The sequence below is a fragment of the Glossina fuscipes genome, unplaced genomic scaffold, assembly GCF_014805625.2.
Source record: "Glossina fuscipes isolate IAEA_lab_2018 unplaced genomic scaffold, Yale_Gfus_2 1, whole genome shotgun sequence".
NCBI lineage: Eukaryota > Metazoa > Arthropoda > Insecta > Diptera > Glossinidae > Glossina > Glossina fuscipes.
Genome location: NW_023998415.1, coordinates 43388319 through 43399988, shown reverse-complemented (window position 1 = coordinate 43399988; position 11670 = coordinate 43388319). Strand labels below are relative to the sequence as shown.

Genomic DNA, 11670 nt, shown 5'->3' with positions numbered 1-11670 from the left:
AACAAAGCTCACTCTCTCTCTCTCCCCCTCTCTCTCTCTCTCTCTCCCTCTCTCTCTCTCTCGTTCTTTTTCATTTGAAGCATATTAGGGGAATGCTTGGCGAAAATTAGCGTTGAAAAGATGAATATGTAGAAATTTTCCATTTTATTTATAATTGTTCTCTTCTCCTCTTTCTCTTTCTCTCTCTCTCGCTTCGCATAGATTAATTAACATATACACTTGATTTATACAATAATCTATAATCTATAATATTCTATATATTATATATATGCATACATACATATATATATATATATATAAAAATGTCTAATGTTTTATATTAGTTCTTCGAAACAGCTGACTGATAGATAGATAGATAGATAGATAGACTGGTTCTGATCCATTATATGTAAAACTAAAATTGCCTACGCATTTGCACTTGGATGTTACATGCTAAATAAGATTCGCTAGTGGGGCAGATAAACGTATATGAATGAGCAATAAAGTAAAGTAAATTTAAACACTTTTTCTAACTTGTAGATAAGGAAATAAATAAAATTTATTCAAAGGTGATATTAAGTGAGTGTCTGGAAACAATTGCACACACAAGTTTATGATAATCTTATCTTTTGTAATCTTGAATAATATAATAAATGATTTGATGACAATATATCTACACACTTCCAATTTGTACTTTGACTATAAATATTCTGCGCGACAGTTAGAACGAAAATTGTTAGATCAGATTAGAAAGTGATAGGGATTTAATGGTAAATGGTTGCAACAGATCATATATGAATACGTGCAGGTGTGTGTATCGTTCTAGTTGATTTTAATTTACGAGCTATTTCGCAGCATTTTAATGATGGAAACGGATTTATGGAAACGGGTTTCCCCATCGGAACGAACAAATATATTCATTAATGGGGTTCTAGACTTGGGCCTGTAGTAGTATAATAACATTCTAAATTGTAACTCTCGTGTGTTGGAGTTTACTTTCGCAAATGTACCGCAAATTCGAGTAAAACGGACCCTGTCGTTCGTTATGCCAGTGGATCTTTATCATCCTAAGCTTGGTGTGTTCGTTCGTAGTATTTTTTTTTTTTTTTTTTTGGCTTCGTTTAATTAGACACGACTCTCCACTGCCGTCGTTTTATAACTCGAATGTGAGTATATCTGCAATGCCATAACATGTCAGAGCCGCCCTCGTTTAAAAAGGAATTCTGAAAAGCAAAAAGAATGGAGCATATAAGAAATACATGGAAAGTGCCTCCTCATACGACTATTCCATATATGCAATCACGCGATTAAAATTTAATCGTCACAAATTATCTTCTAAAGGTGGAATTTGTAAACTCAAAAAGGAGAGTCTCCGCGAGCCTTGGCCAAGTATCATATAAAGGACGAGACTCCTTTGCGGATCACAAAATTTCACAACTTTTTACAGCCCTCCTCCAATGTAACAATAGTGCTGACTGAAATGTCTCTATGGCACTCTATTCGCTTGAGTTAATAGATATGATTTTCATTCCAAGACTTTTTATTTCCAATGATGAAATTCGTCGAGATATAGAATCACTGAAATCGTTTTCCACGCACGAACGTAATCCCATCGTGCATTTTTAAACAGTGTACTGATCAACTCTGTGAGGCTATAGCAAGGACCTTTAACCTTTCTTTAGAAACGGGAGCTTTTCCAGTGCACTGGAAAAGTAGTCTCCTCATCCCAACTCATAAAGGTGGAAATATAAATAGAGCAGAGAACTATAGAGGTATTGTGAAGTTGAGCGTACTGCCAAAATTGTTTCAGCACATTATTACTCTGCATACCACACCACGCCATAAAATCATATGTTTCTCCATTTCAGCGGGCGTATCAGCAAAGTAAATCTCTTTTTACGAATCTTATGGAATTCACTAATCAAGTTGGAATGTCTTTTTCTACGGATGCCGTATGGACTGGACTAAGGCTTTCGATTGATTTGGTTACCGATTTTCAAGCTGAAATCATTACGCTTCGCCTCATAGTTAATGCTGTGGATCATACCTCATACCTTTTTAATAGATACTGAAAAGTGTTTTTCAACTTATCAGGTACTTCTCAGCGAAGTCATCTTGGACCATTCTTATGTGTGCAATATATTAATGATGTCTCGTACGTGATCAAGTCATCCAAAATTTTAATGTAGGAAAATGACATAAAGCCATTTATGATTGTTTACACTGCAATATGTCCTAGAATCCTTAAAGTCCACTTAATCAATCGTGTTACTAGCTTGGTGGTCAGCAAAATTTGTCAACGTTGAACTTTGAAAAATGTAAGAAATTATCGTTTTTAGGACGGTGTTCGAAAGGCAACATTTTATTACATGATTAAGACGTGCTTTGTGAGAAAGAACACTACATTTTCATCTACATACTCTATCCATCAATATCAATAAAGCAAGATTCACATTGCGAGTCATTAAACATTGGGCTCGTGAACTCAAAGATCCATATGTTACGAAAAGACTTGTTATGACTTGTTAGCTACACCAACATTCGAATATGCTGCCGAGATATGCTTTACACTATGCTATCTATGTATCGCTGCTATGTTGAAGCAATCGAATCGGTTCAAAAACAATTTTTGATTTTCGCTTTAAGGAACATGCCATGGGACCTTTTACTACCGTCAAGCTTACTATCATATGAAGACAGATTACTACTCACAGCATTACCGTCATTGATTCAAAAGTCTTGCTGTGTCAAATCTGCATAAATGACCTTGTTCGACCCACTAAAGGTAAACCAATTTAGAAACAATTTCGAATTATTTTCGCCACTCAGTGCTTTTAGCAAGAATCTGAACAATGTTTACAATCTAATCGATGTGTGAGACTCAATGCTTGCGATATAATCAGCTCTTCTTAAGACTCATCCGAATTGCGAATATCATAGCTGTGCTTATGACGGCAATCAATAAATAGGTATTTAGCGTGACTACTAGTAATTGTTGTTGATTTAGTGAAGATTTAAACCTCCGCGCAACGAGAGTATATATTATAGATATAGTTATAATCACGTTTGGCCGATGTTCATGTAGATGAATTGAAAAAATAAATTGAAATGGAAAGATCTAATCTTGCTAAAAACATAACCGGCGCCATTACGATATTTTTTTAATTTTTTAAATAAAATAAAAATTGATGTTAATAATTAACCTTTAAAAAGAATAAAACCTTAATTGTTATGTTTTAATGTTAAGTAACTGATGATTTTATTTTATTTTATTTTTTTTTTTTTTTTATATTTTTCTACATTCTCCTGTTTCTTAAAAAAAAAAAAAAAAAAAAACAATGACAGCCATTAAAGCAATAAAAACATGTTAATGTTCAGTAACGACGAAAATAACAATAGCAACAAAATGAAAGTAAAAAAAGAAAATAAATAAATAAATATAAATAAAAAAAAAAAAAAGAAAAAAAACAAAATAAAATCCAATATACTTTTATTAGCCTTTTAATGCAATTGTAAGTAATGCATGACGTACGCGAACGAATCGTGCAAATGTATGCAGTCTCGTAATTCTTTTACATCGATTCAAGACAAAAGAAAAAAAAAAAAAAAACAGGAGATATAAATATATATATATATATAAATATATATATATAAAAGAAAAAGATTGAATACATTGGATGTCCAACGAATAACTATTGAGAAATTTTTATACATAAAAGCATTTTTGGAACTGGGCGCAAATAAATTGCGCACGCACGGGCATGTCTAAGTAGCGATTTAGGGACCTAATTTGATATGTCTTTCGATTCGCTCTTTTGTACTTAAGTAACGAACACCTGAACCAACTTAATGCACCCGCATATCGATTTGTTTTTTTTGTTTTTTTTTTTTTTTTTTTTTTGGCTATGAAGGATATAATAAAATAGTATTGTAACGTAGTGTACAATACTTGAACAGTAATAGAGCGCGCAATACAATTAACAATAAAATTCTTAACTGAATTTCAGTTTCCGTCTCGTGACGGAATACAGACAAAAAAAATAATAATAACAGCAATGAAGAAAGAAGAAGTAAAACACATACCGAAAACGAACACAGCGAGCACTCTTATAAATTACAGAAATGCATCTACACTTGCATATGGAGTCGAGTATATAAAGAAAGAAAGAAATGTTCATAGATGAAAATGTCTATAGAGCAACAGCAGAGATACTTATAGAACGAAACACCAACCAACCGCAGCGAAACAAAAAGCATAGCAATGTGAAGGAGATGTCGACTGTGATGTTGGTTATAGCATGTTATCATATGGATGTGAATCGTTGATGTTGATGGCGGTGGTGGTCGGTCTTGGTAGCATAGAGAGTAAAGGATGTGAAAAGTAAATGAAGTTAAATGATTTTATTGCATATGAGCATCTTTCACTTTTTCAACAATTTATTATATTTTATTTACTCATCAACAACAATACAGCGGAACAATAAAGATGTGAACGACAATGATGGTGATGATGATAATGGTCATAAGGATGATGATGATGATGATGATGATGATGATGATGATAATGTTAATTATAATAATATGAATAATAATAATAATAATAATAATGATGATCATAATGATGATAATGAAGCTTAAAATACAAAGGCATACAGCAGCTAAAGAGTAATGTCAAGTGAAAAAGAAACAAAAAAGAAAAATGCCTGCACGTCTTTAAGAAATTATTGCCTTTACTTACTTGCTGGAAGCAAAACCAGAGTACAACAACATTGCACTTATAGAGGAATGAATACCTTTACTCAAATAGATTCATATACATATATACATATATACATACATACATACATACATACATACATACATACATATATAAGCATGTACATATATGTATAATGTACATATTAGCAAATGCATGTGGTTGCAATAGTTGTGGCAGCACTTTGTGTGCTGCTCTCAAAAAGAGTTCACTGCAATATGAAAACAAACCGCACTGTGATAGCTAGAAATTGTCTGCCACAAAATGCTGTTGCATAGGTTTGTAGATATCTGTTAAAGTAAAGCCCGCAGAAACGCATAGGTATAAAAAATTAAATTACAAAGGGGAAAAAAGGCGAAAGAGCGAAAGAGAAAAAGAGAGAAAAAAGAACGAAAGAGATTAAGCAAAACGATGTGCTGTTTGCGGTACATCACGGTTGGGTATTCAACGTATAGCTATTTCGCATTAATATGCTTAATATGAGTAAATCATTCATGCCTCATGCCGTGTCATTCACTGTTAATGGCCACCTTGTTTTTGCATGCATTCAAAACGAATATTTGCGTACTATGCCTTTATGCACTGCTTTCAATTCACATGTAACCACTTTTTTCCTAACTGTTTTGTGTACTCATAGCACAAAATAGTGCCTAGCAAACGCCTAAACCGTATTCAAGCGAGATGTGACATTTATTTGTGTCTAGCAATGAAAGGAAAATCGAAACAAGCAAACAAGCAAACAAACAAAAAAAAAAAAAAAAACAAAGAAATAAACAAAAAAAAAACACATAATATAAAATCAGCACCTGTACGAACAAATCAACTGAATAGATTCTCTGAATGATTCATTACATAAAAGAAACGCACAAACTGAGATACACTTAAAACACCTGTACAGGGAAAAAGCAACCAGCTAACCAAGTAACCAACCAACCAACCAACCAACCAACCAACGAACCAACCAGTCAACCATCAACAAAAGACATTTATGTTGAAAAATGACTTTGAAAAAAAAAAAAAAAAAAAAAAAAAAAAAAAAATCTTTCATGCTTTTGTTTCAAGCACGAGCGAGCTATCATGCGTGTCCGCGTGTATACAGCAAATATCTACATATATCGTTACACGTGTTCATTTCTTGTCTGCACTTAAACTGTGCACACAGCAAACGCATGCAATTGTTTCCAATTGGTTTCATTTAAATCAACATAATATCAAAACATAATAATAGCATCTAATTAACCACGCCCACAAATTTACAAAAGTGTCAACACTTAAATGATACAAAATCATTACCAACTTCCACCAAAGCCAAAATCCGTGCATTTTCATTTGAAAAACAAAGAAAAAAGAAAAAAATACCATCCATAACACTTACTATATATGCTTCGAAAATGAATAATAATTTAAAAGATTTTGAATCATTCCAGATACAAATAGTCAAAATATATATACGAGAAGTATTGAATTTATCAAGCAATCGCTTCAACTTTGAATTTTTTTGATCTGCAATTAAAAGCACATTTATCCCTACATTCACAATATCATAAACTTTTTGCACTTCTAAGCAAAGTCCATATGACGTTAAATCCGATTGTAGTTTGGAATTTAAATTCTATTTCACATTTTCAATATAGCCGAGCTATTAACGCGATGCAATCATCCTCATCCGTAATTTCAACTCAACAGTTTTGATTACACATGTGTGCATAAAGACTGAAAGCAGCAGCTCAGAAAGATTTGAATAAGTGTTGTACCGTTAACTCTTATTTGCTTAAAAGACAATTATGTTAGTATTTTAATAATTTCCTCTCCGCATCATCACTTTCCCTTGTAAATAATTTCGCAAATATTATACCATATATGCGATTGACTTCTCAAGTCTATGATATTAGTTTGGGGAAAAAGAAATCCATTAGTTTTATATGAACGTCAGGACTTTATTTAACATGCTTCGGATTGTCCGATTTGGGTCAAATATGCACCGTTTTGTTGTATGATTTGTTGCCATTTTAAAGGTAACTTCAAAATGCCTCTCTCATAGAAGTCCTGGTCTCTATTTGCAAGAAACTCTAGTAGTCGATTTTCACAATCCTCTCTAGATTCCAATTTTTTATCATTAAAGATATTTTGCAATGCAAGAAAAAGATGATAATCGCTTGGTGCCAAGTCCGGACTGTATGGCGGATGCATTAAAACTTCCCAACCAAGCTCCCGAAGTTTCTGGCGAGTCACTGTAGATGTGTGTGGCCTAGCGTTGTCCTGATGGAACACGACACCTCTCCTGTTGGCCAATTCTGGCCGTTTCTGGTCAATCGCTATCTTCAAACGGTCCAGTTGTTGACAGTAGAGATCAGAATTTAGCGTTTAGCCATATGGAAGCAACTCATAATAAATAATCCCCTTCCAGTCCCCCCACCAAATGCATAGCAAAACTTTCCTGGCCGTTTGAGGTGCTTCACCGCTCTTTGACCACGATCGTTTTCGCACAGGGTTATCGTATGTGATCCATTTCTCATCTCCAGTCACCATCCGTTTATGAAATGGGTCTATCTCATTCCGTTTGGCCAAGGCTTCGCAGATGGAAATTCGATCCATCATGTTTTTTTCTGTTAATTGGTGTGGCACCCAAACATCGAGCTTCTTTTTGAATCCAGCTTTAAAACTGTTTTATGGTCGATTTTTAGCTCCTGGGCGATGTTACGACTGCTAACATGCCGATCAACTTCGATCATTTCTCCGATTTTATTGACATTTTCGACGACCGGCCTACCTGTGCGAGGTGCATCTTTAACATCAAAAATTCCTGAACGGAATCTACGAAACCAAAATTGCACATAATTGGCTGTTACAGTATCGGGACCATAAACACCATTCACAATTTTAGCCGCCTGGCTTGCATTTTCGCCTTTGTCAAAGAAAAACTGTAAAATGTACCGAATTTTCTCTTTGTTCACTTCCATTTTTAACACGCTGTAACTCACAACTGAATGCACCAAACAAAAAACAGCAAAAGATTTTTTTTTACTACGAAATGTCACCTTTCCAACGAGCATAAATATGGAATTGTTTGATCGATACTTTACGAGAAATCTATCAGTGCAGCCATCTACCGAAAAAATAATGGATTTCTTCTTCCCCAAACTAATACAAAGGATGGAGTTACATCAAAAAAATTTTGTGAAAATCATTTTCGATGATTGAAAAGTTAAGTTACCGAAGCTGCAAACTGCGAAAGAAAGAAAGAAAGAAGTCGAAAAGCAATTTAATCGTTATTTTGCACGAAAATATTGGCGTGAGAATGTTCTTTTTCAAATCGATTAACAAAAACATCAACGATCAAGCTGACAATGATAAATTGGCTCAAACTACTGTCCCATTGTCATCCCAGAGCGGGTTTATTGATCCATACACAATAAACAATCTGGACTCTGGTGCTGTTTAGGCCCCCAGTTTATAGGGATTACCTAACTCGCCTTGGTGGCGTGGATTACGCTTAATAACCCCCGTGGCATGGGCCACCGTGAGGTTAAGCTTTGCTGGCAGGATCTCACCTTAAACCCATGCTGCAACTTCTTCTGTCCCACTGTCATCGTATTCTGCAGATATGCACCGCACATTGAAGACTATTATATGATATTGCAAATCTCAAAGGATTTCTTTAATCGGGAATATGAATATGATATTGTTGCGGTCGTTACAAATCGTTTCATAAAATGTTACAGAAATCTGGCGTTAGAAGAAGAGTATATCGAAAATTATAATCGAAATTTATAAAATAAAAATTTCTTTTTCACTTAGTCCCAGTAATTATTGATTGATGTCGTACATATATATATATATATATATATATATATATATACAACGAATATTTGCTATCTTCTTTAATATGTGTAAGTTTAAAAAGGCATGGGTAAGCATAAGATTACGCTTAAAGCGAAATATTATAGAAGATATTCTACGTTTAAAGAGAAAGGGAAAACTAACAGCAATAAATAACGCGACATAACCTCACGCGTACCTCACGCCAGTTCAGTGAATGTATTCGAAATCGAAAAAGTTTCCTTAGTAAGTGAAATTAACATTTGTTCTCGAAAAATATAAATCAACAAGCAAACAATTCATAAATAATGTTAACAAACGATAATTTGTGAAAACAAGCAAATAGCTATGCGATCTTATCTAAATTTAGAAATTCTTCTTCTTCTTTATGCGAACGAACGAACGAACGAACAAAGATGAGAAATGTTTTAAATAAAAAAAAGTCTTTAGTTTTAGTTTACTTTCGATTCGAGGGCGATTCCAGTTATTAAGTGTTATCTGGTAAATCGATAGGGTCGCGTAATGGTTGACAACTCGTCTTCCGGAATACGAGAAATTATTTTTGGTATTCCGCGGTAAAGGTCTATGTCGCCTTGGTGTTTGTTTTGTTTAGCATTTTAATCAATAATTTGCTTACATATCATTCCCACGTAGACTTTTAGACGAATAGGTCCAGCGACACAATGAAACCTTAGATCGCATTACACATTAATCCAATAGTAAAAATTTAAAATTAAATACATTGATGGTATATCACATCTACTCTCGCGATTCTGATTCTCTAACAAAAATTAAAATGGCAGAGAACACAATCGAATTTGTTAATGTGGTCTTTAATCGCGGTTTCAAAGTCAAGTCTGATTCAAGATTATGCGTGCACGTAATATATAAGGGAATCTATAGCGATCTTCTCAGCAATCTTGGCAACTCAAGCTGAGTAGCGATTAATTAAATGTCTAGTAGTGGCACTATTATCGTACGTGGTAAAGATCTCTCTTTATGAGCGGATAAGATATGTTTTCAACAAACGAATGCAGAGAAACGTATTAGGCACATTGCAAGTCGTACACTAAATGATATTTATATGAAAGAAGTTAGATCAGAAGTACGATCACATAATTGATGCTTGATATGGACAAGATTATTCTCTGCTAGGACTATAAAGACTTAATGCAAATCGTTACCATTCAATATCACGATCAGCCCAAATAGATATCGAGTAACAGTTAAAATTTATATATATATATATATATATATATATATAGGTATATAATCCTTCATCCTATAACTCATGTAAATTGTCTGAAACGTTTACGGCTAACATGTTTTTTAACTAATTGTGCCAAACGACGCTGTCGTCTGATTGATGCAACAATTTTCGCATAGTTAACAATAATTATTCGTATAATTTTGTTATTATTAATGTAACAAAAATACGATTAAAGAAAGAACCAGAAGATGTGTCTGAAACACATAACATACCTGGCGAGAGAGAGAGAGAGAGAGAGAGAGAGAGAGAGAGAGAGAGAGAGGTAAAATGCAGGAAACTTTAAAAGTATTTCGCAACTATTGTTGTTGTTGTTGTTGTAGTAGCATATTCATAATCATCATCCGTCTTCATTATCGTCCACATCGTTGCAAACTAACCTTCTTTACCATTAAAAGGAATTACAGTAAGTAGTCAGGTAAAACAAGTTTGCATTTATGCTTTATTTAATTTTTTTTTTTCTTGTATTAAACAAAAAACAGGACAGGATGTAGAACTTTGGTATTAATTAAACAGAGATTTAATTATATAAGGAAGAGAAAATATGTAGAATATGAATGCGCAACATGTGCTGGTTTTTTTCTTTTTTACTTATTTTTTTTTTTCTTTTGTTTCCTAATGGAAAACAACAACTGCAGCTTAGAAGCATAGCTATTTTAATAATATATGACTCACTTATAACTTTGTCTCTTAACTTTAGTTTAATTACAATAATCCAATTTCAGTTTTATTAACAATTTCTAGTTCTGCAGTGTTGAAGAATACAAAATAAAAGCTAAATTTAAATAAAAAAAATTAAAAAAAAAAAAAAATTAATATATTTTTGACTCTCTCGGAACGGACGGACAATAAACCAATTTGCTTGAAACCGAAGATCAGTTGCTTTGAGTACTTTTTTGATATAACTAACATAAGGTGTCGCATAAAAACATTAAAAGAGTTTTTACGGTTTTTTTATTACACTTTTTTTTTTTTATTATTAATATTATTCACAATGAATTTTACTTAAGTACATAATGGCCATTTAAATCTATGATCTTTTGCCATTTTTGCGGTAAAAGCATTATACCATTACTGTACACTTTTTGGGAACTTTTAGGCGGAAAAGTTCACCGATCGAGTTTTACCCTTCAATTTGCTTTGCAAGTAGCTTTAAGCAGTGAACGAAACAAATGCTAATCGGATTGCTCGGGCCAAGTCCGAGCTATACAACCGATGCACATGAAAACTTCCAGCTAACCGTTTTTAATTTTCGCCGAATCGTTAAAGATATAAATGGTTTCGCATGGTCACAATTGGCGAGAGCTCCCTTTTAACTGATAAATTTTGCGTAGGTCTTTTTGGATCGTTAACCGGATTTTCGTCAATTGCTGTTGGAATTTTGTTTGGGCACCTGCGTTGAACACTTTACCCCACCACTACTTCTAAAGTGACAAATAGTAGATATGGGTCTCTTTCCTCGAAACCCTTACCAGCGAGGTCTAACTAATATGCCATTATTTGATCAGCCCATGTCTTCGGGATTAACCACAGCCATCACCATACTCCCCGAAGGCGCGTAACCAGCAAACAGGCAAGGGGGCTTTCTCAATATTCTGATTAGAAGTTCATCATACACAGATAGTCAAAGAAACCTAATCTGTTTCTGTGTATCATTGGGACTTTTATGTTCACTTAGCGTCATTTAGTAGCATAGTTTCCTTTGCCAGAAACTCCAATCAATCCTTTCGCCAACTTCTAGAATATAATGATATACGATGTCCCTCTAAACCTTTCTCTCTCTCTCTTTCTCTTTCTCTCTTTCTCTCTCTCTCTCTCTCTCTCTCTCTCTCTCTCTCTCTCTCTCTCT

General features: G+C 33.8%; 1 protein-coding gene across 8 annotated transcripts in view; it reads left to right on the top strand.

Moving 5' to 3' along the window:
* LOC119631675 overlaps nt 1-11670 on the top strand; it is a 174575-nt gene that overhangs the window by 62600 nt on the left and 100305 nt on the right. The window lies entirely within an intron of this gene.